General features: G+C 45.9%; 1 protein-coding gene across 5 annotated transcripts in view; it reads left to right on the plus strand.

The window, feature by feature from the left end:
- Positions 1-23,916, plus strand: part of PDE8B (phosphodiesterase 8B) — a 254,927-nt gene that overhangs the window by 202,752 nt on the left and 28,259 nt on the right. The window lies entirely within an intron of this gene.

Here is a 23,916-nt window from a genome sequence, read left to right on the forward strand (position 1 = left end):
AGTGAAGTTTTCAGCCATTATTTCATAACTCAGATTTCTCTCTCTTTCTCTCTTCTCTTCCTGGAATTCCTATAATGCAAATATTGGTTGTGCCCTTTACTCTTTTTCATTCCTTTTCTCTTTTTGCTGCTCGGAGTGAGTCCACTGCCCTGTCTTTTGAGTTCACTGATCCTTTCTTCTGCTTCATTAGTCTGATGTTGAAACTCCTCTTTTGGAGTTTTCACTGCAGTTATTATATTGTTCAGCTCTGGGATTTATGCTTGGTACTTATATTCTCTCTTTATTGAAATTCTCGCTTTGTTCAGGCATTGTTCTCCTGACCTCAGTAAACACATTTATGACTGTTATTTTGAAATCTTCCTTAGGTAAATTACTTATCTCTACTTAATTAAGGCCTTTTGCTGAAGTTTTTTATCTTGTTCTTTCATTTGGAACATGTTCCTCTGTGTCTTCATTTTACTTGATTCTCAGTATTGGTTTCTATGTGTTAGAAAAAACAGCTTGATGAAACTTGATGCTCTATCCCGCCTGAGCTCTTGGTTGTCCCTCATACCTGTGTGATTGTCTGGGCAGCCTGCTGTGTGTTCGTGGTTTCTAGTAGTTGAAGGTGTGCCAAGACCTGTCAGGGTCTCAATGGAAAGGATCTAGTCAGAACCAGATGGAGACTGATTGGAAACAGGACCTTCAGGCAGCAGCTCTTTAAGTTGGAGATGGAAATGGCAAGCCACTCCAGTATTCTTGCCTGGAGAATCCCTTGGACAGAGGAGCCTGGCGGGCTACAGTCCGTGGGGTCGCGAAGAGACGGACACGACAGTGACTCAATCACCATCGCTGTTACCGGGTAAGACTGGATCTTTCTGTTGCTGCCTCTGTGCTGTGCCCTTGGGGGACAAACTGTTAAGGACTATTTTTCTGTCTGTTGCAGTCCCGTGGAACCTCTGAAAGACGCCCTGCTGGCTGCCAGAGCCAGGCAATCAAGGGGTGTCTCCTGGCTGGCAGCCACGAAAACCAGGGTGCCATGTATGTGCACTAGCTCCTTTCCAGGAGATTGCTGTTGGTGTTCAGTCGCTCAGTTGTGTCCAACTCTTTGAGACTCCATGGACTGCAGCACGCCAGGCTTCCCTGTCCTTCACCACCTCCTGGAGTTTGCTCAAACGCATGTCCATTGAGTCAGTGATGCCATCCAGCCATCTCATCCTCTGTCGCCCTCTTCTCTTGCCTTCAGTCTTTATCAGCATCAGAGTCTTTTCCTGAGTCGGCTCTTCACTTCAGGTGGCCAAAGTATTGGAGCTTCAATATCAGTTCTTCCAATGAATATTCAGGGTTGATTGACTGGTTTGATCTCCTTACAGTCCAAGGGATTCTCAAGAGTCTTCTCCCACACCCCAGTTCGAAAGCATCAATTCTTCGGCTCTCGGCATTTTTTATGGTTCCAACTCTCACATCTGTACATGACTGCTGGAAAATCCATAGCTTTGACTAGATGGACCTTTGTCAGCAAAGTGATATTTCTGCTTTTTAATATGCTGTCTAGGTTTGTCGTAGCTTTCCTTCCAAGGAGCAAGCATCTTTTAACTTCAGGGAGATGCTGGCAGCGTGAAGCAGAGGGAGACTGCAAAAATGGTCTCTGCTGGCCTCCCAGTCCCTGGATGTATTGCAGTTGGCCCCAAGATGTGTGTTAAATTTGAAGCCTGCCCTTTAGATCAAAGCTTCAAGATAAACAAATAGACCTCTTTCACAGAAAGACGGAGTGAATTTCTGTTTGCTGTCTGCTCTGGGCCCTGGGGTTTAGCCATGGGAGTTCGCATGGGCCCTTTAAGAACCATTCATTTCCTATAGCCTTGCAGGTCTCAAGGATGCAAGCACTGTTGGCTTTCAAAGCTAGACATTTGGGGGTCCCATATCTCAAGTGGAAGTTGCCAGATGTGGCATCCAAACTCTTAGCTTCTCAGGAGAAGCTGGGGTTTCCGCTTGACTCTGTGTTGCTGTGCGGGGGGTAGGGTTTGTGATCAGATGGTTGTTCAACCTCTCCCCACAGCTTCAGTGTGTGATTTCTCATTCACTTGTTGTGTAGGAGTTGCTCAGCTCGTTTCCAGATTTTTCCAGAGGGAATTGTCCCCTGTGTCGTTGTAGATTCGGTGTGCCCATGAGTCGAAGACCCTCCTGTGTCAGCATCTTGAACCTAAAAATTTCCAGGATTTATTTTTTGGTTGATTGTCTAGATTTAAGAAAGTGATGGAGAGGATGTTAATCATGCAGATTAAATTTAAATAGGCATCAAGTCTGCAGCAGTTTCACTGTAAACAGTGCAAAAAATTAAAGAAAGAGATCCCTCCAGTATTCCAAAGTTACATGAATCAGCAGCGAAGCCTCTCGCATCACTGATGAGGAGGTGGGGCTCCTGTGCGCCTTGTGTCTTGCTTCCATCTTACTGCTCAATGTACATGAAAATATCAACTCGCGTTCGGGTTGAAAATCCACTCATTTATCAGCTGCAGCCATACTTAGGCCACTCAGGCAGGAGCTCAGAGAAAAGTCAACAAAAGCATTTTGTGAGAATCAGTTGATTGTAGGGAATTTATGGTAAAGAGTTTTATATTCTAGTGTTATTTGAAAACTCTGTGTTACACATCTTTTTAGAAAGTTGACATTTTTTTTCCTTAAGGGACCAGGTGGTAAACATTTTAGATCCTACAGTCTCAGTGGCCTCTGCCCATCTCAGCTCTGCTCTTATAGTAGGAAAGCAGCCAGAGGTGATGTGTAAGTGAGTGGTCAAGGCTTTGCTATAATGTTATATCTACAAAATCAGACGACTGGCCCCTGGACCTTACTTTTCTTGTGTCTGCTTTCTATCAGTAGAAGGTGTGATAAAGGTAGCTATGGATATGTATGCATTTTTCAGCCAGTTGTTAAGTCTTTACCCACACACATAGACGATCATCCCATCCAGGCCATGGTCCTCATTCTAAAGTGTTCCCCAGTGGTTCCTCATGATCTAAAAAGCATCAAGCATCTTTCTGGAGCAAACAAAGTCTCCTCTGTGCTCCTGCGTGCCCCCACCACTTTCACTGCACTTTGTTGAGCTACACCAGGCTCTTACTAGTTCCCTAAACACACCAGTTTTTTCACATGTTTGGGCCTCGCTCCTACCACTCCCCACTCTAACCTACTCTTCCTTACGCCTGGGGCACTCTTGCTTGCCTGACCCAGGTCAGGTTTTCCCTCTGTGCCGTTTGCCTGGCCACCCTCTCCTCCTCTCTCCTACTGAGTGCATTGAGCTCTTCTGAAAACCCCCTGGAGGATGGGAATGGCCACCCACATTGCCAGTCTGTCCTGTCGATTGGCAGGCTGCAGTCCATGGGGTCACAAAGAGCTGGACACAGCTGAGCAACTAACACTTTGGCTTCACTTCTCACACTAGACCCTGCTCCTCAAGGGCAGCTCATGTCCCAGCATCCTGCCTCCCCATCTCCTGCTGATGATACTGAACTCACTCAATACAGTCTTTGTTGATAATTTTATTTTTAATTAACTAATTTGGCTGCATCAGGTCATAGTTGCAGCATGTGGGACCTCTGTTGTGTCGCGCAGGCTCTTTCATTGTGGCGCATAGCCTCTGGTGCGAGGCTTCAGTAGTTGCAGCATCTGGGCTTAGTTGCTTCACAGCGTGTGGGATCTTAGGTCCCTGAGCAGGGCTGGAACCTGTATTCGCTGCGTCGCAAGGTGAATTCTTAACCACTGGACCTCCAGGGATGTCCTTCACTCGTAAGTTCTGATAAGTGGAGCTTGTCAAGGATCTTATGTTTTTAAGAGTCATAATAAAGAGCATTATGTATTGAAGACTTTGTATCCCTTACTCTGCTGGTATTTTTCATACATTAACTCCTAAAATTCTCATTGCAACTCCATGAGATATAATGGAGTAGATATAATGACCCCCATTTTACAGATGAGGAAACTGAGGCCTGGAACAGTTGCAGGTAGATGCTATGTGACAGAACCAGAATGCACATCTTGGAGTAGTTAGCAGTAAGGTTATAAAATAAATACAAGTAAATATTATGGGTAGTTACACAAAAGAAGGGTTTCCTTCATAGCTCAGTTGGTAAAAGAAACTGCCTGCAATGCAGGAGACCTGGGTTCGATCCCTGGGTCAGGAAGATCCCCTGGAGAAGGAATGGCAACCCACTCCAGTATTCTTGCCTGGAAAATCCCATGGACAGAGGAGCCTGGCGGGCTACAGTCCATGGGGTTGCAAGAGTCAGACAGGACTTAGCGACTAAATCACCACCACCACCATGCAAGAGAAAGGCTCCTCTTACTGGGTAAGCTGGGGGGCAGCTTCACGGAGGAGGTGTTGACTGAGGTGGGATAGAATTCATCCTTGGGGAGAAGAAGCCCATCCAGGAGCAGAAAGATAACCAGAGGTGGGAGAAGCAGGAATGGTTGGCTTGGCCCTGCCCTCCTGTGTGGTGTAGACCAGAGGAAATGCAGCTGAGAGTCAGGCTGGGGCTCCGCCTCTCAGCTGCCCACCCACCTTTGCCTATCTATACCCTCCTCTGATAGTCTGTGCCCTCCCCCAGGTATATCAGGGTCTAGGGACATCCTGGTGGGTGTTTAGATCAAAGTAAATTATGTCATGTGCTCCACACTCTAATCCAACCTCCACGTACCAATGAAATCAAGTTTATGCGTGCATTTGATGTGCCATGAAAGTAAGTTACATCAGGGCATTTTGGGGGCCCATGTAGAATAAGAAGGTAAGGTAGCAAAGTGTCCACAGAGGAGCCTGGAAACTCTTGAGAAAAGCTGGACCCCGGTATGTCCACTGCTTGTTGAAGGTTATTGAAGCTCCAGGACCAGGTACTTGTTAGGTGTGCGGTAATATCCTTTGAGTGTTGTCAAATCTAAGCAGTGCTTCAGAATTCATCTTCCATCATATTTGGACGTATGCAGCCAATCGAAGCTTAATACCCCAACCACAGTGCCTAAAACATCCAAGTCCTTTGCCTAAAAGATCATTTGTTTCAACTATAGTCAGAGCAGAGTTCTGTCTCTGAGGATTTTATTCCAGCTTGTGGACCTTCACAAATATAATGTCTCTTTTAAATAATTTCTAAGAAGAAAGTTCCAGGAAGTATGCTCTCCTCCAGTACCATCGCTAGAAAAAGGAGCAAGAAAGGGGAAGATTTTTTCCATTATAATGGTAAAGGGCATGCTTTCCATTATACTTGCTCTGCCCCATTTTGGAGAAATCTAACTCTGGTTTGCTGAAGGCTGGGTTTCTGGCTGTGGTTTCAGAGCCCAGCTCCAGGGCGCTGAAGAAAGCATGCCTTCTTCATCTTCACGTCCACCCCATTCTTAAGTTTAGCGTCACAATGTAACTAACGTGCATGGGTGCGTGCTCAGTCATGTACAACTCTTTGCGACCCCATGGACTGTAGCCCACCAGGCTCCTCTGTTCATGGAATTCTCCAGGCAAGAATACTGCAGTGGGTTGCCATTTCCTCCTCCAGGGGACCTCCTGACCCAGGGATTGAACCGGCATCTCCTGCCTGGGGAGGCAGATTCTTTAGACCACTGCACCACCTGGGAAGCCCATCACAGTATAAGGAGTAGGATAAATAATACTTTTCCTTAATACTTTAGTCAAGAAAGGTGATTGCGGGCAGAAAACTGAACAGGTATGGCACGTCCTCAGGGGCAAGAGGGGAGGAAGTGAACGGCCCGGCTCAGCCCAGTGCCACTTATTCCACGGGTGCTGGTTGAATTGTTACATCCTGCGCGTGAATGAGAACCGTGGGACAATGCAGAGAAACCACAGGTGCAGCGTGCTCTCGGGCGGCTTTGAGTCTAGGAGAGGTTGGTCAGCGGGTTTCAGAGCATCCCAGCCATGAAAGTGAGTTTAAGGGCCTAGGCACAGAGCCTTGACTCGAGTTACAAATGGAGAGGAAGGCAGGTTCGGGCCAGGCCGCGGATAATCCGCGTGGAGCACAGGGCCGCGGGTGTCCCGACAGGAGGAATGTCACAGCCACCCGCTAGCGTGAATGAGCACCTGTGAGCACTCATGCTGAATGGCGAGGGGGGTGGTCAGGTTAGGTTAGTGCAGTGGTTCTGAGTCTTGGCTACATGTCGGAACTACCTAGAGGGTTATTAAAAAAAAAAAGATTCAGTGATGCCTGAGCCCCAGAGCGCTGATAGAAGGGGCAGGGGTGTAGACTGGGCGTGGGGTTTCTAAGAGCTCCACAGCAGACTCCAATGTGCTTGTCAAGGTCGAGGACCACCAGGCTACAGAGTGGCTCGGATCTGGTGTGATGGGTTAAGTTCGTCTAGGGAACTTTTCTGCTGGACGTTTTATGGGGGGAGAGGAGTATGGTTTGACCAGAGGACCGTGGAAAGGTCAGCAAACAGAAGGATGGCCTGAGTGTACTTCACACAGGGGAGGCCCGGCCACCGTGGACCTGCCGAGGATGAGACCAAGCCTTCCTCATCTTTGCGTGTCCCCTCCCTGCCCCCGGGCCTGGGCATTCAGGAAATGTCTGTGGAATGGGTGTTTGCAGCCTGCAGGAGCGAAGCCTTGGGGTTTGGGTGGGAGTGGTTTCTGCGGGGACTCGTCCACAGGCGGCATCTGGACCGGGAGGCCCAGGGCACTGACCTTGAGTTCCAGTAAGTGGGCAGGAAGGGCTTCTCTGACAGGCACTGGCCCCAGAGAAGGCTGCTGGAGGAAGCGCTGTCTCTGCCGGCTCCAGAGCGCTGTGGGGGTGGAGACCCTGCCTGTCTTCTCAGAGGGCACCTGGCACACAGGGCAGGACAGGGCGCCCCCAGAACTGATGGGTGATGTTCCCCATACTTGTCCCCTGACCTCAGATTGGTCCCAGGCACAGGAGCTGCTGTATCCACGGCGGCTGCCCCGAAGGCCTCTGACCTCCTGGTCATAGGGAGACTTGGGAACACATGCAACAGGAAGTAATTCAACGGTCTGCATCCCAGGCCCTGTTATGTGTTAGCTGGCAGTATCCTTCTTTTCCATTTCTCTTCCACATGAACACTTGGTGGCTAGGAGATCTGGTTGGGGAAGTAATGGTGTAGGTGGGATTCGGTTTCTGTTTCCATTTATATGGAAGAAATTCACCCAGTACCCTTGAGGCCAGGGCAGTGACTTCTTTTTAACTGTTTTTGATAGCTCATCGACCTTATGGCTCTCCAGGGCGGAAAAGCCAGGTCTCGTTTCCCCGGCACGCATTCCGGGGTCGCCTGGTGCTTCCCTGGAGGGAGCCAGGACCGTGCTGTGGGGCGGGCCTGGGAGCTCAGAGCCTCGGAGCTGGCCTGAGGGCTGACCATGCCCTCTGGCCAGGCTCTGGGGGGAGCTTTCTGCTTCAGAGGAGATCAGCCCTCACCGTGGTCACGGCTCTTCTCTGGGCCTGAGACCTGCAGCGCCTGTGCTTGGGGCCGTGCCTTCCCGCCGGCTGACCGGGGCCGGGGCGGACCTGGGCCGGCCCCTGTATGCGCGGCCTTGTCTTACCTTTGGATAAATCAGCAAGCGTCAGGGGGAGTTGTTTGAGCACTTGCTCCAGAGTTGATTTCTGGCGGGCATTAAAACTAGAACATCTTTACAAAACCTAACCAGGATTCGTGGGGCTTCAGGGTTCGGGGACTTGCTCATGACTGAGGCGTCGGGTGCAGAGCAGGACAGAGGCTGGGGGGGGGGGGACCCGGGTGTCCAGGCCCGTGGAGGGCCTCTTGACTCATCAGTTTCCCTTGCAGCTGGAGAGTAAGCTGATAGGGGAAGAAAGACCTTCAAAAGTGGCTTTGAGACAATATTGACTGCTATTTGTGAACTTACGAAGAGTCGTGTTAGTTGTTCAGTCATATATGACTGTTTGTGACCCCACAGACTATAGCCCACCAAGCTCCTCTGCCCATGGGGATTCTCCAGGCAAGAATACCAGAGTGGTGCCAGGCCCTCCTCCAGGGGATCTTCCCAACCCAGGGATCAAACCCAGGTCTCCTGCACTGCAGGCAGATTCTTTAGCATCTGAGCCAGTATGAAAGCCCACAAAGAATTTCAGTTCAGTTCACTCACTCAGTCATGTCCGCTCTTTGTGAACCCATGGACTGCAGCACGCCAGGCCTCTCTGTCCATCACCAACTCCTGGAGCTTACTCAGACTCATGTCCATTGAGTCAGTGATGCCATCCAACCATCCTCTGTCGTCCTCTTCTCCTCCTGCCCTCAATCTTTCCCAGCATCAGGGTCTTTTCCAATGAGTCAGTTCTTTGCATCAGGTGGCCAAAGTATTGGAGTTTCAGCTTCAGCATCAGTCCTTCCAATGAATATTCAGGACTGATCTCCTTTAGGATGGCCTGGTTTGATCTCCTTGCAGACCAAGGGCTTCTCAAGAGTCTTCTCCAACACCACAGTTCAAAAGCACAAAGAGGAGAGGGTGTAGAAATTTGGTTTCCTGAGAAAACACAGTATCTTTCCTAAAAAGGGAACAGAAAAAAGGAAAGGAAAACCACTTGTCTGGATTTGTTCAGAACGAATCTCGTCCTTCTGCAGCTAAAGGTGAGCCAAAGTCCCGATGCACTCTCCGGGGTGAGGTCTGCATTCCTCCTGGTTCGGGGGTACAGAGAGAGGGCGTCACCCCTCATGGCGGGCACCGTGAAGCAGGGCTGTGGCTTCTGTGGCTGATGTGACCTCTGGCCCAGAGCACGCTTTCCAGCTGGTCTGACTGGCAGTACCCTGACCTTCAATTCTGGGAATACCAGTTGTAGCCTGGAGAAGTTTGCACTTTGCTGGGGCTCTGACAGCACTGAATCGCAGACAAAGGTGAGTCATCTGTGCGTCTTCTCATCCGCGCGCTGGCTCCCACGGCTGTCCCGCCAGAATGCGACTGTCGCCTCCAACCCATCGGCAGGAGCCGGTGAAGATGGCCTGGCCTTTGTGACCAGTCTTCCCCCACGGGAGGATAGGGTTCCTCCAGTGTGAAGATGATTTGGTTGCCAAGAGAACTGGACCTTCAGCATCCCATTTTCAGGAGCAGCATTTAGAGAAGCAAGTGCAACTTCAGCGTGGTCTTTGAGATCCAACTCTCTTCTTCCTCCAGAACACTCCCTTTCTCCACAGTCCCTGAGTGGAAGCTAGTCCTTCTCTGCCAGTCCATCCTGCACCCCCTGCCAGAGTCATCTTCCCAGGAGACCACCCAGCTCATTCTTTTCTACCTTAAAAACTTCCACTGGCTCTGTGTTGCCTGTAAGGTCTGCCAAGGTGAACTAAGTTCCAGAACTTGGCCCCTCTCGCTCCTGACACACTCTTACCCTGGAGTCTACACTCTAGAAAGCTCAGCTTTTGGGCACCTTCCTTCATTCTGGTTCCGAAGTCTCGGTTACGTCTTACGAGGAAGATCAGGAATCCAGCTGTCCTGCTGCATGGCCCCTTCAGAGTGACCTCTGGGCTGTGAGGGCCATGGCCGTGCTTCCTGGCGCATCACACAGGCCCTGTCCAGGCTCTCTCTCCTCCACTTGTCACCCCAAGCAGCTTTCAGCTTCTTTTCCATGTTGACTGCCCCTTCCCTGAAGGGCCTTATGCAGTGCAAGGTAGGTGGTGGACACCTTCATATTAAATTGTTGTGGTTGTTTAGTTGCGACATTGTGTCCGACTCTCTGTGTGGGGGGAAGGGTGGGGGAAGACGGGGCATGGACTGTAGCCCACCAGGCTCCTCTGTCCATGGGATTTTCCAGGCAAAAATACTGGAGTGGTTTCCCTTTCCTTCTCCAAGAGATCTTCCTAGATCAGGGGTTGAACCTGTGTCTCCTGCATTGACAGATTCATTAGCACTGAGCTACCAGAGAAACCCTCAGATTAAATTAGGTTATCTGAATTTACTCATACTTAAGTTATCAGCAGTATATCTTACAAGTTAATCACTGGAAAGAGACTTGATGAGCTACCCAGAAGAAAAAAGACACTCTCTGTTCTAGTTTTTTTAAGTCAAAAAGACAATATTCAGATATAGGAAAACAGAGAAATAAAGGAGCATGGATAGACTTCGTCTTAAAGATGCATGGAAAAGAAAAGGTGCACGGAAGAGTTGTTCCAACCAAAGAATTACCCATATTTACTGCCAACTGAGGTATTGTGGGGGTGAGATAGAAAGTGGTGGTCCTGTGGTAGAGAATCCGCTGGCCAATGCAAGGGGCCATCCCTGGTCCGCGAAGATTCCACATGTCCCAGGGCAGCTAAGCCTGAGCGTTGCAACCGCGGAGCCCACAGTCCGCAACAAGAGGAGCCACCACAAACAGAAGCTTGCACACTGCAAGGAAGAGTGGTCCCCACTCACTGCAACTAGAGAAAGCCCACACCCAGCATTGAAAACCCAGCACAGCCACAAATAAATACTTTTTAAAAGAGGAAAGAAAGCAAAGAAGCAGCTCCAAATGAGTGGCCAGGACATCAGCCCGACATTCATGAACAACCACAAATTCAGAGGTGGGAAGGAAGGTCACGGGGCACCAGATGGAGACTTCTGCTGGACAAGAGAAGCAAGCAGGATGGGGTGTGCTGGGCTGAGGAATCCAGGATGATTGCCCAAAGACCCACTGTGTCTGAAAAGGATGAAGCACAATACAGTCCCCTTATCCATGCTCTCACTTTTCATGGTTTTAGTTATCTGCAGTGAACCATACCTCAGAAATATTAAATGGGAAATTCTAGAAGTAATTCTAAGTTTCTTTTTTTTTTTAAACTGAAGTGTAGTTGATTTACAGTGTTTTGTTCGTTTCTGGTATATAGTGAAGTGATACACATTCTTTTCATGTTCTTTTCTATTGTGGTTTATTACAGGATATTGAATAAAGTTCCCTGTGCTGTCAGTAGGATCTTATCCTGTGTGTAACGGTTTATCTACCCTGTGTATGATAGTTTACATCTCGCTGCATCCGTGTCGCTGTACACGGCCGTATTTCTTTTTTACGGCTGAGCAGCATTTCAGTGTATCTGTGCACCATGTCTTCTTTATCCATTCTTCTGCCCATGGACATGCAGGCTGTTTCCATGTCTTCGCTACTGCGAATACTGCAGCTACAAACATAGTGGCTCACGTATCTGTTTTGAATTACACTTTTGTCCAGGTGTATGCCCAGGAGTGGCATTGTTGGATCATATGGTAATTCAGGTTTTAGTCTTCTGAGGAACTTGCACACTGTTTCCTATAGTGACTGAACCAAGTTACATTCCCACCAACAGCACAGGAGGGTTCCCTTTTCTCCACGCCCTTTCTGGCATTTGTAGACTTTTTAACGATGGCCATTCTGACCAGTGTGAGGTGGTACCTTATTGTCATTTTGATTTGAATTTCTCTAATAATTAGCAATGCTGAGCATCTTTTCATGTGCCTACTGGCCATCTGTATGTCTTCTTTGGAGAAATGTCTATTAAGGTCTTTTGCCCACTTTTCAGTTAGGTTTGCTTTGTTGTTGTTTTATGAGCTGTTTATATATTTTGGAGGCCAAGCCCTTGTCAGTTGCATTATTTGCAAATATTTTCTCCCATTCTGTACCTTGTCTTTTTTTTGTTTTATTTTGTGGGTTTGTTTTTGTTTATTTATATGGTAGTTTTCTTTGCTGTGCAAAAGCTTTTGAGTTTTGATTAGATCCCATTTGTTTATTTTTGTTTTTATTTCTATTATCTTGGGATACAAACCTAAGAAAACTTTGATATGATTTATGTCAGAGAATGGTTTGCCTATGCTCTCTTATAGGAGTTTTATGGTGTCTTGTCTTATGTTTAAATCTTTAAGGCTTTTTGAGTTTATTTTTGTACATTGGGTGAAGATGGTTCTAACTGCATTGATTTATATATGCTGTTCAACTTTCCCAACACCGCTTGCTGAAGAGATTGTCTTTTTCCCATTTTATATTCTTACCTTCGTTATTGAAGATTGACTGGCTGTAAATGTGTGGGTTTATTTCTGGGCTGTCTGTTTCATTGATCCATATGTCTGTCTTGGTATCATTGACACTTTTAATTACTGCTCAGTTCAGTTCAGTCGCTCAGTTGTGTCCGACTCTTTGCGACCCCGTGAATCAAGCACGCGAGGCCTCCCTGTCCATCACCAACTCCCGGAGCTCACCCAAACCCATGTCCATTGAGTCTTTGATGCCATCCAGCCATCTCATCCTCTGTTGTCCCCTTCTCCTCCTGCCCCCAATCCTTCCCAGCATCAGGATCTTTTCCAATGAGTCAACTCTTCGCATGAGGTGGGCAAAGTATTGGAGTTTCAGCTTCAGCATCAGTCCTTCCAATGAACACCCAGGACTGATTTCCTTTAGGATGGACTGGTTGGATCTCCTTGCAGTCCAAGGGACTCTCAAGAGTCTTCTCCAACACCACAGTTCAGAAGCATCAATTCTTCGGCGCTCAGCTTTCTTCATAGTCCAACTCTCACATCCATACATGACCACTGGAAAAACCATAGCCTTGACTAGACAGACCTTTGTTGGCAAAGTAATGTCTCTGCTTTTAAATATGCTGTCTAGGTTGTTCATAACTTTCCATCCAAGGAGTAAGCGTCTTTTAATTTCACGGCTGCAGTCACTGTATGCAGTGACTTTGGAGCCCAAAAAAATAGTCTGACACTGTTTCCACTGTCTCCCTGTCTATTTCCCATGAAGTGATGGGACCAGATGCCCTGATCTTAGTTTTCTGAATGTTGAGCTTCAAGCCAACTTTTTCACTCTCCTCCTTCACTTTCATCACGAGGCTCTTTAGTTCCTCTTCACTTTCTGCCATAAGGGTGGTGTCGTCTGTGTGTCTGAGGTTATTGATGTTTCTCCCTGCTTTGCAGCGCTGTCTGGAGTGAGACTGTGACAGTCTTTGTGAGTCTCAGCCTGAAGTCTGAGAGCGTTACACCTCCTTCTTCGTTTTCTCCCTTTAGGATTGCTTTGGAAGCTCTGGATCTTTTATTTTGGGGGGATTATTTGTTCTAGTTCTATGAAGAACGTTATGGGTGTTTTGATAGGGATCACATTAAATTTGTAGATTGCTTTGGGCAGAATTGCCATTTTAACAGTATTAAACAATACCTTTAACAATGTATCTTCCAATCCAAGAGCATGGGATATCTTGACATTTTTGAATCATCTTCAGTTTCCCTTATTAATGTTTTATAGTTCTCAGCAGATGTCTTTCACCTCCTTGGTCAGTTTAGTCCTAGGTATTTTGTGTGTGTGTGTGCTATTTTAAAAGGTATTATTTTTCTACATTTCTTTTCTGATATTTCATTGTTAGTGTAAAGAAATGCAACTGATTGTCCATGTTAATCTTGTATCCTGCTACTTTGCTGAATCCACTTATTAGCTGTAGTGGTTTTTGTCTGGAGTCCTCAGGATTTTCTAGGTATAGTGTCATCTCATCTGCATGTAGGGAAAGTTTTTCCTCCTCCTTGAAGCAGTCACTTGTAATACTTTGTATCATCATGGTAGTCACTACCGTAAAATGGAATGCCATAATCGCTAGTCAGAATGGAAGCTAACAGTAAAACAGATAAGAGAAGAAAGAACCCCACGGTGTTAGCAAATCTGGACGCTACAGCTGTTGGTTGAAAGTTCGGAGACTGGGACCTACTTGAGGCTTTCTCCTTATTAACCCAGAAGGCTTGGAAAAACATTAGAGGACAGGTGAATTGAATAGGAGAGTCCAGGTTATTTAGCATCAAGTTTTGAAATGCCCCAAACTTAAATTTTAACCCCTTAGCATCACACCATGTGAAATGCCATCTTGACACTCAAACCAGCTTCCTAAAACTATCTGTTTTCTGTCACATTCCCAGTGTCTAGACCATTGCCTGACACATAGTACATGCTCATCAAACACAGAATGAATAAATTCATTGTGACAGTACTTGTTTTTTGTCCCCTATTAGTAAATCCCTTGAGGGCAGGTCCTAAACATCTTTGTCACACGGAACCAATAAATGATTCTTCAGCTGAAGTTAGAAGAAGGGTTATCCATTAGAGATGCCCTTTTTTCCTCCCAGGGGTGATTTTTCACAAAGTGTAAGCAAAGATTCCTGTGAACATTTTCAGAACCTCAGGACACAGTGATAAAGCTGCTTCACCATTCTGTCCTCTCGTTATTGCTTATTTTTCCTTTTGTGCTGTCCCCGCCTCTGGGTAGCTTCCAAAGGGCCTGATTTATTAAGCAAGGGTCCTGCTGGTGGCTTCTGTCTTTTGCTAATCACAGTGCCAGCAAAGCCTGGGTGTCATCAAGCAGTTTAATGACTGTCCAGTGCTGGAGTAACCAGAGTGGGGAAAATGTTAGATCGTTGCAGTTCCCTTCCTCTCCTGAAAAAATCTAGCAGTCATCTGAGTTCACAAAACAGAACATTTAGCAAAAGTGCCATCAGTCATGGACAGTTCCTTGAGAGCAAGAAGCTTTAAGCACAATGAAATTTCTTTCTGGGGTGATTTATCTGTAAGTTTCTCTTTGTCCCTAGCAGTGAGGGGACAGAGGCTGGAGAAATGATGGCATAAAAGTGAAAAACACATGTGTGCTGCTTATGTGTGTACCTTGAAGGAAATGATTTCTGTAAACTAAGATCAGTCCTGGCATAGTGAGCAGCACTGCATCCAGACTTTCAGGAAATAGGATACCTCTGTGCAAGAGCAGGCAGAGGGATCCAGCCTTATCTGGGCATCCACTGTTTGCCAGGCCAGTGGTTCTCAAAGTAGGGCCACTGACTCAGCAGCCTCAGCCTCACATAACTTGCATCTCAAGCAAGTTCTGGGGCCCTGACCTCGACCTACTGACATCATGGGGGTGGGCACAGCTGTGTGGTTTGCCAGCCATCTGTGGGATTGCAAATTAACAGACCAGCCTGAGAGCTAGAGGGTCAGGCCTTTTGTACACATTATCTCGTTTGACCTTCTTAGATCCTAAAAGGTAGGCATTGGTCCCGTTTACCCATAAGGAAACCAAGACTCAGTGAAGCTCTTAAGTTTACACAGCTATGAGTGGAGATTTTTTTAAAAATCTGTTGGCGAGCTTGTGGTTTTTCACTTGAATCAGTGCTTCTCAAACTGTAGTTATAATCAGTTCACTTAGAGATGACACATTAGAATGCAGATTCTGTTCAACGTGGGCCTGAGAGCAGAGTTAAGAAGCTCCCAGGTGTCCCGTCTGCTGGTGCAGAGCGTGCTGAAGAGGGCGGCCTCAGGAACTGCTGTGCGGTCCCCAGACTTGCAGCCCTGGCTCACCGGGGAAGTTGTTAGAGATTCAGTTCTGGGGGGAAGTGTGAGAATCACTATCCTATTTCCATATTAGAAACCCCAGTGTTGTCCAGGTATGCAGCAAGGTGGTGCTTACATTGTAGGTATTTGATAGCAATTAAAGGAGAAACTGGACAAGGGGAAAAAGACAAACCATCTAAACCTGAATGGTGGCTTCCATTAAGTGTTTTCCCATGAGATAAGCATACAGAAATGATTATCACTGGGCTACGTAATGAGAGTCCTTCTCTGTTGAAAGGTTCTTGCAAGCACATGTTGAATGTAGGGCCAGTGGACACTAGGACTGAAGTAAGAGAAATTTTAACCAATGGATACCAGTGATATCTGAATATGCTAGACCAGACATTGTGCAGAAGGGTGTTTGAATTTTCCCAAGAAAATTACCTTCCAGAACTGGAGATATTTATTTCCACATTTGTCTGGAATATAGCAAATGACCTGAAAAAAAAAAAAAAAAAAAGCAACTTGAGATCTTTCTTTTTAATCTTGTGTAATCTTAAATATTCGTGTGCATTTTCATCAAGCCAATGCATGTAGCTTTGATATAAGTAGCATTTTCAATTACCATCAAGATAAAAGAGGAGAGAGAATGTCATGTTGAGTCTGTTATGCTCATGAAATTACCCAAAGTGAGGAGATCTGACAGCAGGCATCAAGGTTGGCATCCATGCAGCTTGTCTGTCTTGCTGCTGTAGTATCTTGAGAAACTAGAAACATGCCATGAAAACAACGGCAACAACTCGGCCCTGACTTTGGGTAACCATGGAGGACGGGGATCCAGCAGGTTGCATGAATTTTCTTTCAGTGTTTCTGGGGTCATTGTTTGGTATTTGTTTTGCTGTTTGGGGAGTTTGAAAACTGTATCTTCAAGTGTTTTTGTTTTTTTTTAAATAGAGCAGACAGAAAGGATGTTTGATCTCTACATCAGATATTCATAACTTCCAAGGAAAAACTCATCAAAGTATTTTCAGTAAAGAAAGATGATCAAAGAGGTTCTGTATTATACCACTTACTCTCTGCTGCATGTGAATGAAGGGAGGGTCTCAAATGACTCAGTTCCCATAATCAAATCTCTCACCCAACATTCAACCTCGACTATTACTGAAATCTTGTCACATACATCAAAGCATTCGGTTTTGTCATGAAGTTATTGATCAAGAATGTTCACTCAAAGACTGCTTACATCGAGTATTTAAGAGAATAGTACTTTTCTTCATTTAACGAGGTTTGTACACTTTTTCATAATATTTGGGTTAGGGGAAGATGCAGAAAACAAGCAAATAATGTAAAGCCTGAGGTGGAAAACTGATCAAAGCCAGCACTCTTCTGTATGATCAAGAAATCTTTCAAAACCATTCATTATTCCTTTATGAATGAATGTCTAGACATGAACAATTGGTTTTTTTAAATAGTAGCTACTGGTTTTATAACTGCATTGATTATGACATAGCAATGAATCAGAGGGGCAGCAACTAGTTCAGGGATGAGGGTGCACCCAGGTGTTTGACTTCTCACCATCCCACCAGTTCTTCTGCTGTCACAGATTTGGCACTATTAGAGCACATTTATTGGGACAGTTCCTTTTCAGTACCCTACCATGCAAAGAAATAGAGGAAAACAATAAAGTGGGGAAAACTAGAGCTCTCTTCAAGACAATTAGAGCTATCAAGGGAACTTTTCATGCAAAGATGAGCACAATAAATGTCAGAAATGGTATGGACCTAACAGAAGCAGAAGATATTAAGAAGAGGTGGCAAAAATACACAGAAGAGCTATACAAAAAAGATCTTCATGACTCAGATAACCACGATAGTGTGATCACTCACCTCGAGCCAGACATCCTGGAGTGTGAGATCAAATGGATCTTAGGCAGCATCACTATGAACAAAGCTAGTGGAGGTGATGGAATTCCAGTTGAGCTATTTCAGATCCTCAAAGATGATGCTGTGAAAGTGCTGCACTCAATATACCAGCAAATATGGAAAATTCAGCAGTGGCCAAATGACTGGAAAAGGTCAGTTTTCATTCCAGTCCCAAAGAAGGACAATGCCAAAGAATGTTCAATTGCACAATTGTACTCATCTCACACGCTAGTAAAGTAAGGCTCAAAATCCTCCAAGCCAGGCTTCAACAGTACATGAACCAAGAACTTCCAGATGTTCAAGCGGGATTTAGGAAAGGCAGAGGAACCAGAGATCAAATTGTCAACATCCATTGGATCACTGAAAAAGCAAGAGAATTCCAGAAAAACATCTACTTTTGTTTTATTGACTATGCGAAAGCCTTTGACTGTGGATCACAACAAACTGTGGAAAATTCTTAAAGAGAAGGAAATAGCAGACCACCTTACCTGCCTCCTGATAAATCTGTATGCAGGTCAAGAAGCAACAGTTAGAACCAGACGTGGGACAACAGACTGGTTCAAAATTGGGAAAGGAGTACATAAAGGCTGTATATTGTCACTCTGCTTGTTTAACTTATATGCAGAGTACATCATACGAGATGCCAGGCTAGATAAAGCACAAGCTGGAATTAAGATTACTGGGGAAAATATCAATAACCTCAGATATGCAGATGACACCACCCTTATGGCAGAAAGCAAAGAGGAACTAAAGAGCCTCTTGACGAAAGTGAAAGAGAAGAGTGAAAAAGCTGGCTTAAAAAAAATTCAAAAAATGAAGATCATGGCATCTTGTCCCATCACTTTATGGCAGATAGATGGGGAAAGAATGGAAACATTGAGAGATTTTGTTTTCTTGGGCTCCAAAATCACTGCAGATGGTGATTGTAGCCATGAAATTAAAAGACATTTGCTCTTTGGAAGAAAAGCTATGACAAATCTAGACAGCTTATTAAAAAGCAGAGATATTACTGACAAAGGTCCATTTAGTCAAAGCTATGGTTTTTCCAGTAGTCATGTATGAATGTGAGAGTTGGACCATAAAGAAAGCTGAGTGCCGAAGAATTGATGCTTTTGAACTGTGGTGTTAGAGAAGACTCTTGAGAGTCCCTTGGACTGCAAGGAGATCCAACCAATCCATTCTAAAGGAAATCAACTGAATACTCATTGAAAGGACTGATGTTGAAGCTGAAACTCCAAAACTTTGACCACCTGATATGAAGAACTGACTCACTGGAAACGACCCTGCTGCTGGGAAAGATTGAAGGCAGGAGGAGAAGGGGATGACAGAGGATAAGATGGTTGGATGGCATCACCGACTCAATGGACATGAGTTTGAGTAAGCTCTGGGAGTTTGGTGATGGACAGGGAAGCCTGGCGTGCTGCCTCCATGGGGTGGCAAAGAGTCAGACATGACTGAGCAACTGGACTGAACTGAACTGTACCATGAAGCACTTTAGAGACGTCAGTATTAAGTATAATCAACAAAAAAGCAGTAAGGTAAAGAACCTGATTAATCTCACTCTTGTGTGCACTGATATTTAGTGTACTTCTGCATAGAGATACTGTGTTAGCACTCAGTACTAGGATAGTCCAGTATACAAGGTATACTTGATTACTCAAGTGAGACACAGCTGCAGCTATATAAGTGGGACTTGTAGTTGGGAAGGATAACAGACAATGAAATAAGTGCAGAGTTATGAACTGTATAAAACGCAGTAAAGGCAAAGCCCGTTGAGAACATGTGACACTAGAATCTAACCTCATGAGGGACTGGGATGGGCAGGAAATACCTGGGAAGGCTTCCCTGAGAAACCACCCTCAGCTCAGATTTGGAGGAGAGATGGGCCAAAGGAAGAGAGTGGACGGGGAGGCTTCCGGGCAAGAGGCACATGTGTGGTAGCAAAGAGCATGGGGAAGTGAGAGAGATGGGGGTGGCAGTGTACCCACAAACTGGGAGCCCCGGGCACAGTGGCCGGGGTCAAGGGCGCCTCTGGGGAACTGCAGGGCCAGGCACACTGCAGCCTCTCATAGCCAGGTCGTCACACGGGGCTGACCCCAAGACCAGGTGGGGAGTATGAGTTTTAAGCAGGAAAACGGCAGGATTAGATGTACAGTTTTGCAGGATCCTGATTCAAAAGTTGAAAATGGATTAAGTTGGGAAGGTTGTTGCTGAGGTTAGAGTTCGGATGAGAACTGATGGTAGCCTGTACTCTGACAATGGAGAGAAGTGAATAATCCCAGAAGTGTTTAGAAATGAGATTTTACAAGATTTGATGATGGGCTAGATGTGAGGATGAAAGAAAAGGAAGCATCAAGGATGACCGTCCCCCCCCCCACACACACACACCCCCCCAGCTCACATACTGGGAAATCTGGTGGTTTTAATTACAATGGATGCCTTGTATAACTCTGTCATTCCATGGTGACAAAAGCAGATTAGACATTTCTACCCAAGGTCTGTTCACACTCTGCCAAGGTGAGTCTGAAATGCATACTGAAGGAGGTACCTAGTATTTATTTGCTTAGTAGCTTGTTATTATAGCCATCCTGGTCTTGATTCATTTTAATTGCTAAGAAATCTTGTGATTGTTCATTTTTTTAAAAAGTTATTTCAGAGTTATTCTCCCAGAAGAGATATCAGGATTTCGGTTCATTTATACCTCCATAATGCACAAAAATTAATCAATAAAATGATTAAAATCAGTGTATAAATAGTTACCTAGGTAAATCGTATGCTTCTGAGATTGGCAGCTGCTGTCCACAATTCCATAGCTATGGTTTGGAGTGGAACATCCTTTTCATGCTCAGGTTCATGGTAGAGTCCCCAGGATGGGGACGTGTCACTTACCTCACTCGTTTCAGGCTGTTCTCAATTTTCTTCATCTTATTTATTTTCACTGATTTTGAAACTGTTTCGGACTTCCAGTTTTTAGTTATCAATCCATGTTCTCAGTTGAACATAGAATTTTCTCAATATTTTATTGTGAAAATTTTCAAACACAGAAAAGAAAAATTGTGAGTAAATACACATATACCTACCACCTAGGTTCTGTAATTAACACTTTGCTCAATTATCTGTCTATCTATATATCAATCCATCTAACCCTCCCTCGATTCAGCCATCAGTCCATCTTGTTCTTTGATAGATTTCAAATTAAGTTGCAGACATCAGAACATTTCACCCCTTGGTAGTTTGGCATGCATATTATTAATTTGAATTTAATATGTGGTTGAGAGTTTTTTCATTTCTTAGTAAAGGTTACATACAGTGAAATGTACAAATCCTAAGTATAACCGTCCTTGTATTTTGACAAATGCATATGCCTCTGTAATGCAGACCCCATCAAGATCTCAAACCTGCCCACCGCAGACATTCCCTTACGCCCCCTTCCCAGTTATCCCCGCCTCCAGTCCCTTCCTCCCCACCCCCAGAGGTAACACTCTTCTGAATTCTGTGACCGTAGATGAGTTTTGCTTGTTCCAGAGCTTCCTGAAGCGTCTCTTGTGTTGGCTTCTTTCGTTCATCATCAGTGTTTTGAGATTCATTTATGTTGTACATGAGCTTTCCAGGTGGCTCAATAGCAAAGAACCCACCTGCCGCCTGCAGTTCAGGAACCACAGGATGTGCGGGTTTGACTCCTGGGTCGGGAAGACCCCCTGGAGAAGGAAATGACAACCTGCCCCAGGATTCTGGCCTGGGAAATCCCATGGACAGAGGAGGCTGGCGGCCTGCAGTCCAGGGGTTGCAAGAGTCAGACACGTGGCTCAGCATGCTTGTGTGTTGTAGTATCAGTGTTTTTTTCCTTTTTATTTCTGCCACAGTTTATTTCTCTTGTTGATAGACTTGTGAGCTGCTTTCCGTTTAGATTCCTTTGAACATTCTTAGACGTATTTGTGAATATATGCTCTCATTTCTCTTGGGTAGATAACTCAGGAGTAGAACTGAACACAGAGGAGCTGGGTCCCAGGGTAGGCATACGTTTAATTTTATAAGAAACTGCCAGACCTTTTTCATAGTGACTGTACAACTTTATACACCCTCTAGTGTGTAAGAGTTGCAGTTGTTCCACATCCTTGACAGAATTTCTTTTTAGTTTTAAGCGTTCTGGTGGATGTGCAGAGAAAATATCTTTTTGCAATTCTATTTATGTAGATATTTATTTGGCTGCGTTGGGTCTGAGTTGTGGCACACAGGCTGCAGAGTGTGCAGGCTCAGTAATTACAGGATGCGGGCTCTCTCGGTGAGTCATGGGGGCTTCAGCCGGCCGAGCTGCCCTGCAGCGTGTGGGATCTTAGTTCCCTGACCGGGGATCAAACTCGCATCCCCTGCATTGCAAGCCGGATTGCTAACCGCTGGACCACCAGGGAAGTCCCGAGAATGTCACTGTTAAATGGCTCTTCTTTAAGAGGAGAACAATCAATGACCTTGACACACATGCACACACACATCTAGAACCTGCAGTGTTTTTAAGAGCCAAGCATAATCCAGTGTCTGTACACAGAGCGTTTAGCACAAGGACAGCAACACCTGCGGGAATCTATTGTACGTTAGGTAACTAAAATATGGGAATTATGAATTTTTTTCCCCCAAAATAGGCTGTAAGCCTCCAAGGCCTTGCTATTAATAAGAAATTCCAGTTCTGAGCTCTGGCAGGCGTGGCCCCAGCCAGGCCAGCAGCATTCATATTGCAGCACCTTAGCACTGAAGCCTGTGGGACACAGGATGTCAGAATTCTTACTCATTTATAGATGCATTTCCATTGCAAGAGGGGGAACAAAATACCATACTCTGGAGAGACTGGCTGTCATGTGACCTTTAAATTAGGATTCTGTGCTTCACTTTAGCTTGTGCATGACAAAACCTATCCATAGCAGAGAGTCATGTCTTCTCCAGAGTTACAAAGAAAACTAGATTCAAACAGATGCCCTTCACTGAACCAGAGCATTGTGTCCTCAGACCCCAGTTTAACAAGCCTGAACCCCAGGCTGTCCTTCTGGGGCCTAACCGTAGAGAGCAACGTGACAAAGAGGAAGTGGCTTTAGATCTAGAGCGAGCCGGTTTGGAACTGAGATCTGCCAAGCGCTGGCCGCGTGGCGCAGGGAAGTCCCTCCACCTCTCCATGTGTCAGAAGGAATGACGACCGCCCCTCCCTCGAGAGGACTCTGTGATGGCCAGGCTGCCGCGCTGTGCAGACACGGAGGAGAAGGCGGCTGTAGTCACGGGAGCGGCCCCTCCTCTCTTCCTGTCCACAGTCCCCGGGCCCACGAGCCTCATGAGTGCCCACCAGTGATGCCAGCCACACAGCCGCTCACCTGCCGTGTGTCCTGTGTGCGTGCTCAGCCACCTCAGTCACGTCAGCCCCTTTGCTGGAATGTAGCCGCCAGGCTCCTCTGTCCATGAGATCTCCAGCCAAGATTGCTGGAGGAGGCAGTCAGCTCCTCCTTCCCCACCCAGGGATCGAACCCACGTCTCCTGCATTGCAGGTGGATTCACTACCACGGAGCCACCAGGGAAGCCCATTTTCTCAGTGAGTGACTGAGATTTATGAGGAAATAATTCATTCATTCCAAGGAAGCATTCATACCAAGTTATAAATGATGGACGGGTTTAGCCTTCCAAGAAGAAAGTTGTAATTCTGTAAGATTTTTTTCATTCAAGTAACCTTTGGTTGTAAAAGGAGGTATCTGGGAGAAGCACATGGACTGTGAGTCAGAAGCTTCCATGAAACCCTAGCCCTGCTGAGGTGTGACGGGCCAGCTGTCGCCAGGCCCAGTTCTAACCGCAGAGGATTATGAAGCGAGTCATGCCCTGACACAGCACTCAGAAGCTCTGCCGGTGAAGCCAGTGACGGTCGGTGGGTTGAGGAGTGTTTCCATAAACACTTAGGATGATGGAGCCCATCATCCTAAAGGCAGGGCTGGCCTGGGCCTCTCCTGGACCGTGGGCTTCATCTATTTCCATTCAGACCGAATGCAAAGCCTGTGTTGCCCTCCCGGGAGGCCCACAGTCCAGTCAGAGGGCCTGGGGAGGTCAGCGACAGACAAGAAAGGGGTTTTGGTGTGTAATCTGGGGAGCCGCGGGACTTTGTTCCTTAAGGAAAGGTGGATTGTGGTTCAGAGAGAAAAGCTTTCGTTTAACGATGACTTGCTTTTGAGCTAAAAAGTTGACTGAGGAAAAAGCTGTACTCATTTGGTATATCAAACATTCATATTGCTCTCAGTAGCTTTGAGCAAATGGTCTCTATTTGTAAAGAAAAAGCAAAATAGGGACTTCTCTGGTGGCCCAGTGGCTGAGACTGCACTCCTAATGCAAAGGGCCCGGGGTTCTATCCCTGGTTGGGGAATTAGATCCCACATGCTCCGACTAAGACCCAATGAAGCCAAATAAAATTTAAGAAAAACAAGAAAAGAAAACAGAAGAAATAAAAATATCCTATAATTATAGGATAAATGAGTCAGAGCCCTTTGGCCACCTGTAAGACCGAGATCTCACACAGGCTGGCCATGAAACTGTTTCTGTACTTATATGGAATGAACTGTGCAGAAAAATTCATACAAAACCCCCTATATTAACACTTGTTTTACGTGATCATTTTTCAATGGTTCAGTCAAGCTGGAACATTTTACTTTTATCTGATGTATTAATATATGGGACTTCTGGCTGTTACAGCTGATGTTGCTAAACCATAGTAATCTTCCTCCATAAACAGTCCTACACATTCGTCT

Source organism: Odocoileus virginianus, chromosome 6 (assembly GCF_023699985.2).
Source record: "Odocoileus virginianus isolate 20LAN1187 ecotype Illinois chromosome 6, Ovbor_1.2, whole genome shotgun sequence".
Lineage (NCBI taxonomy): Eukaryota > Metazoa > Chordata > Mammalia > Artiodactyla > Cervidae > Odocoileus > Odocoileus virginianus.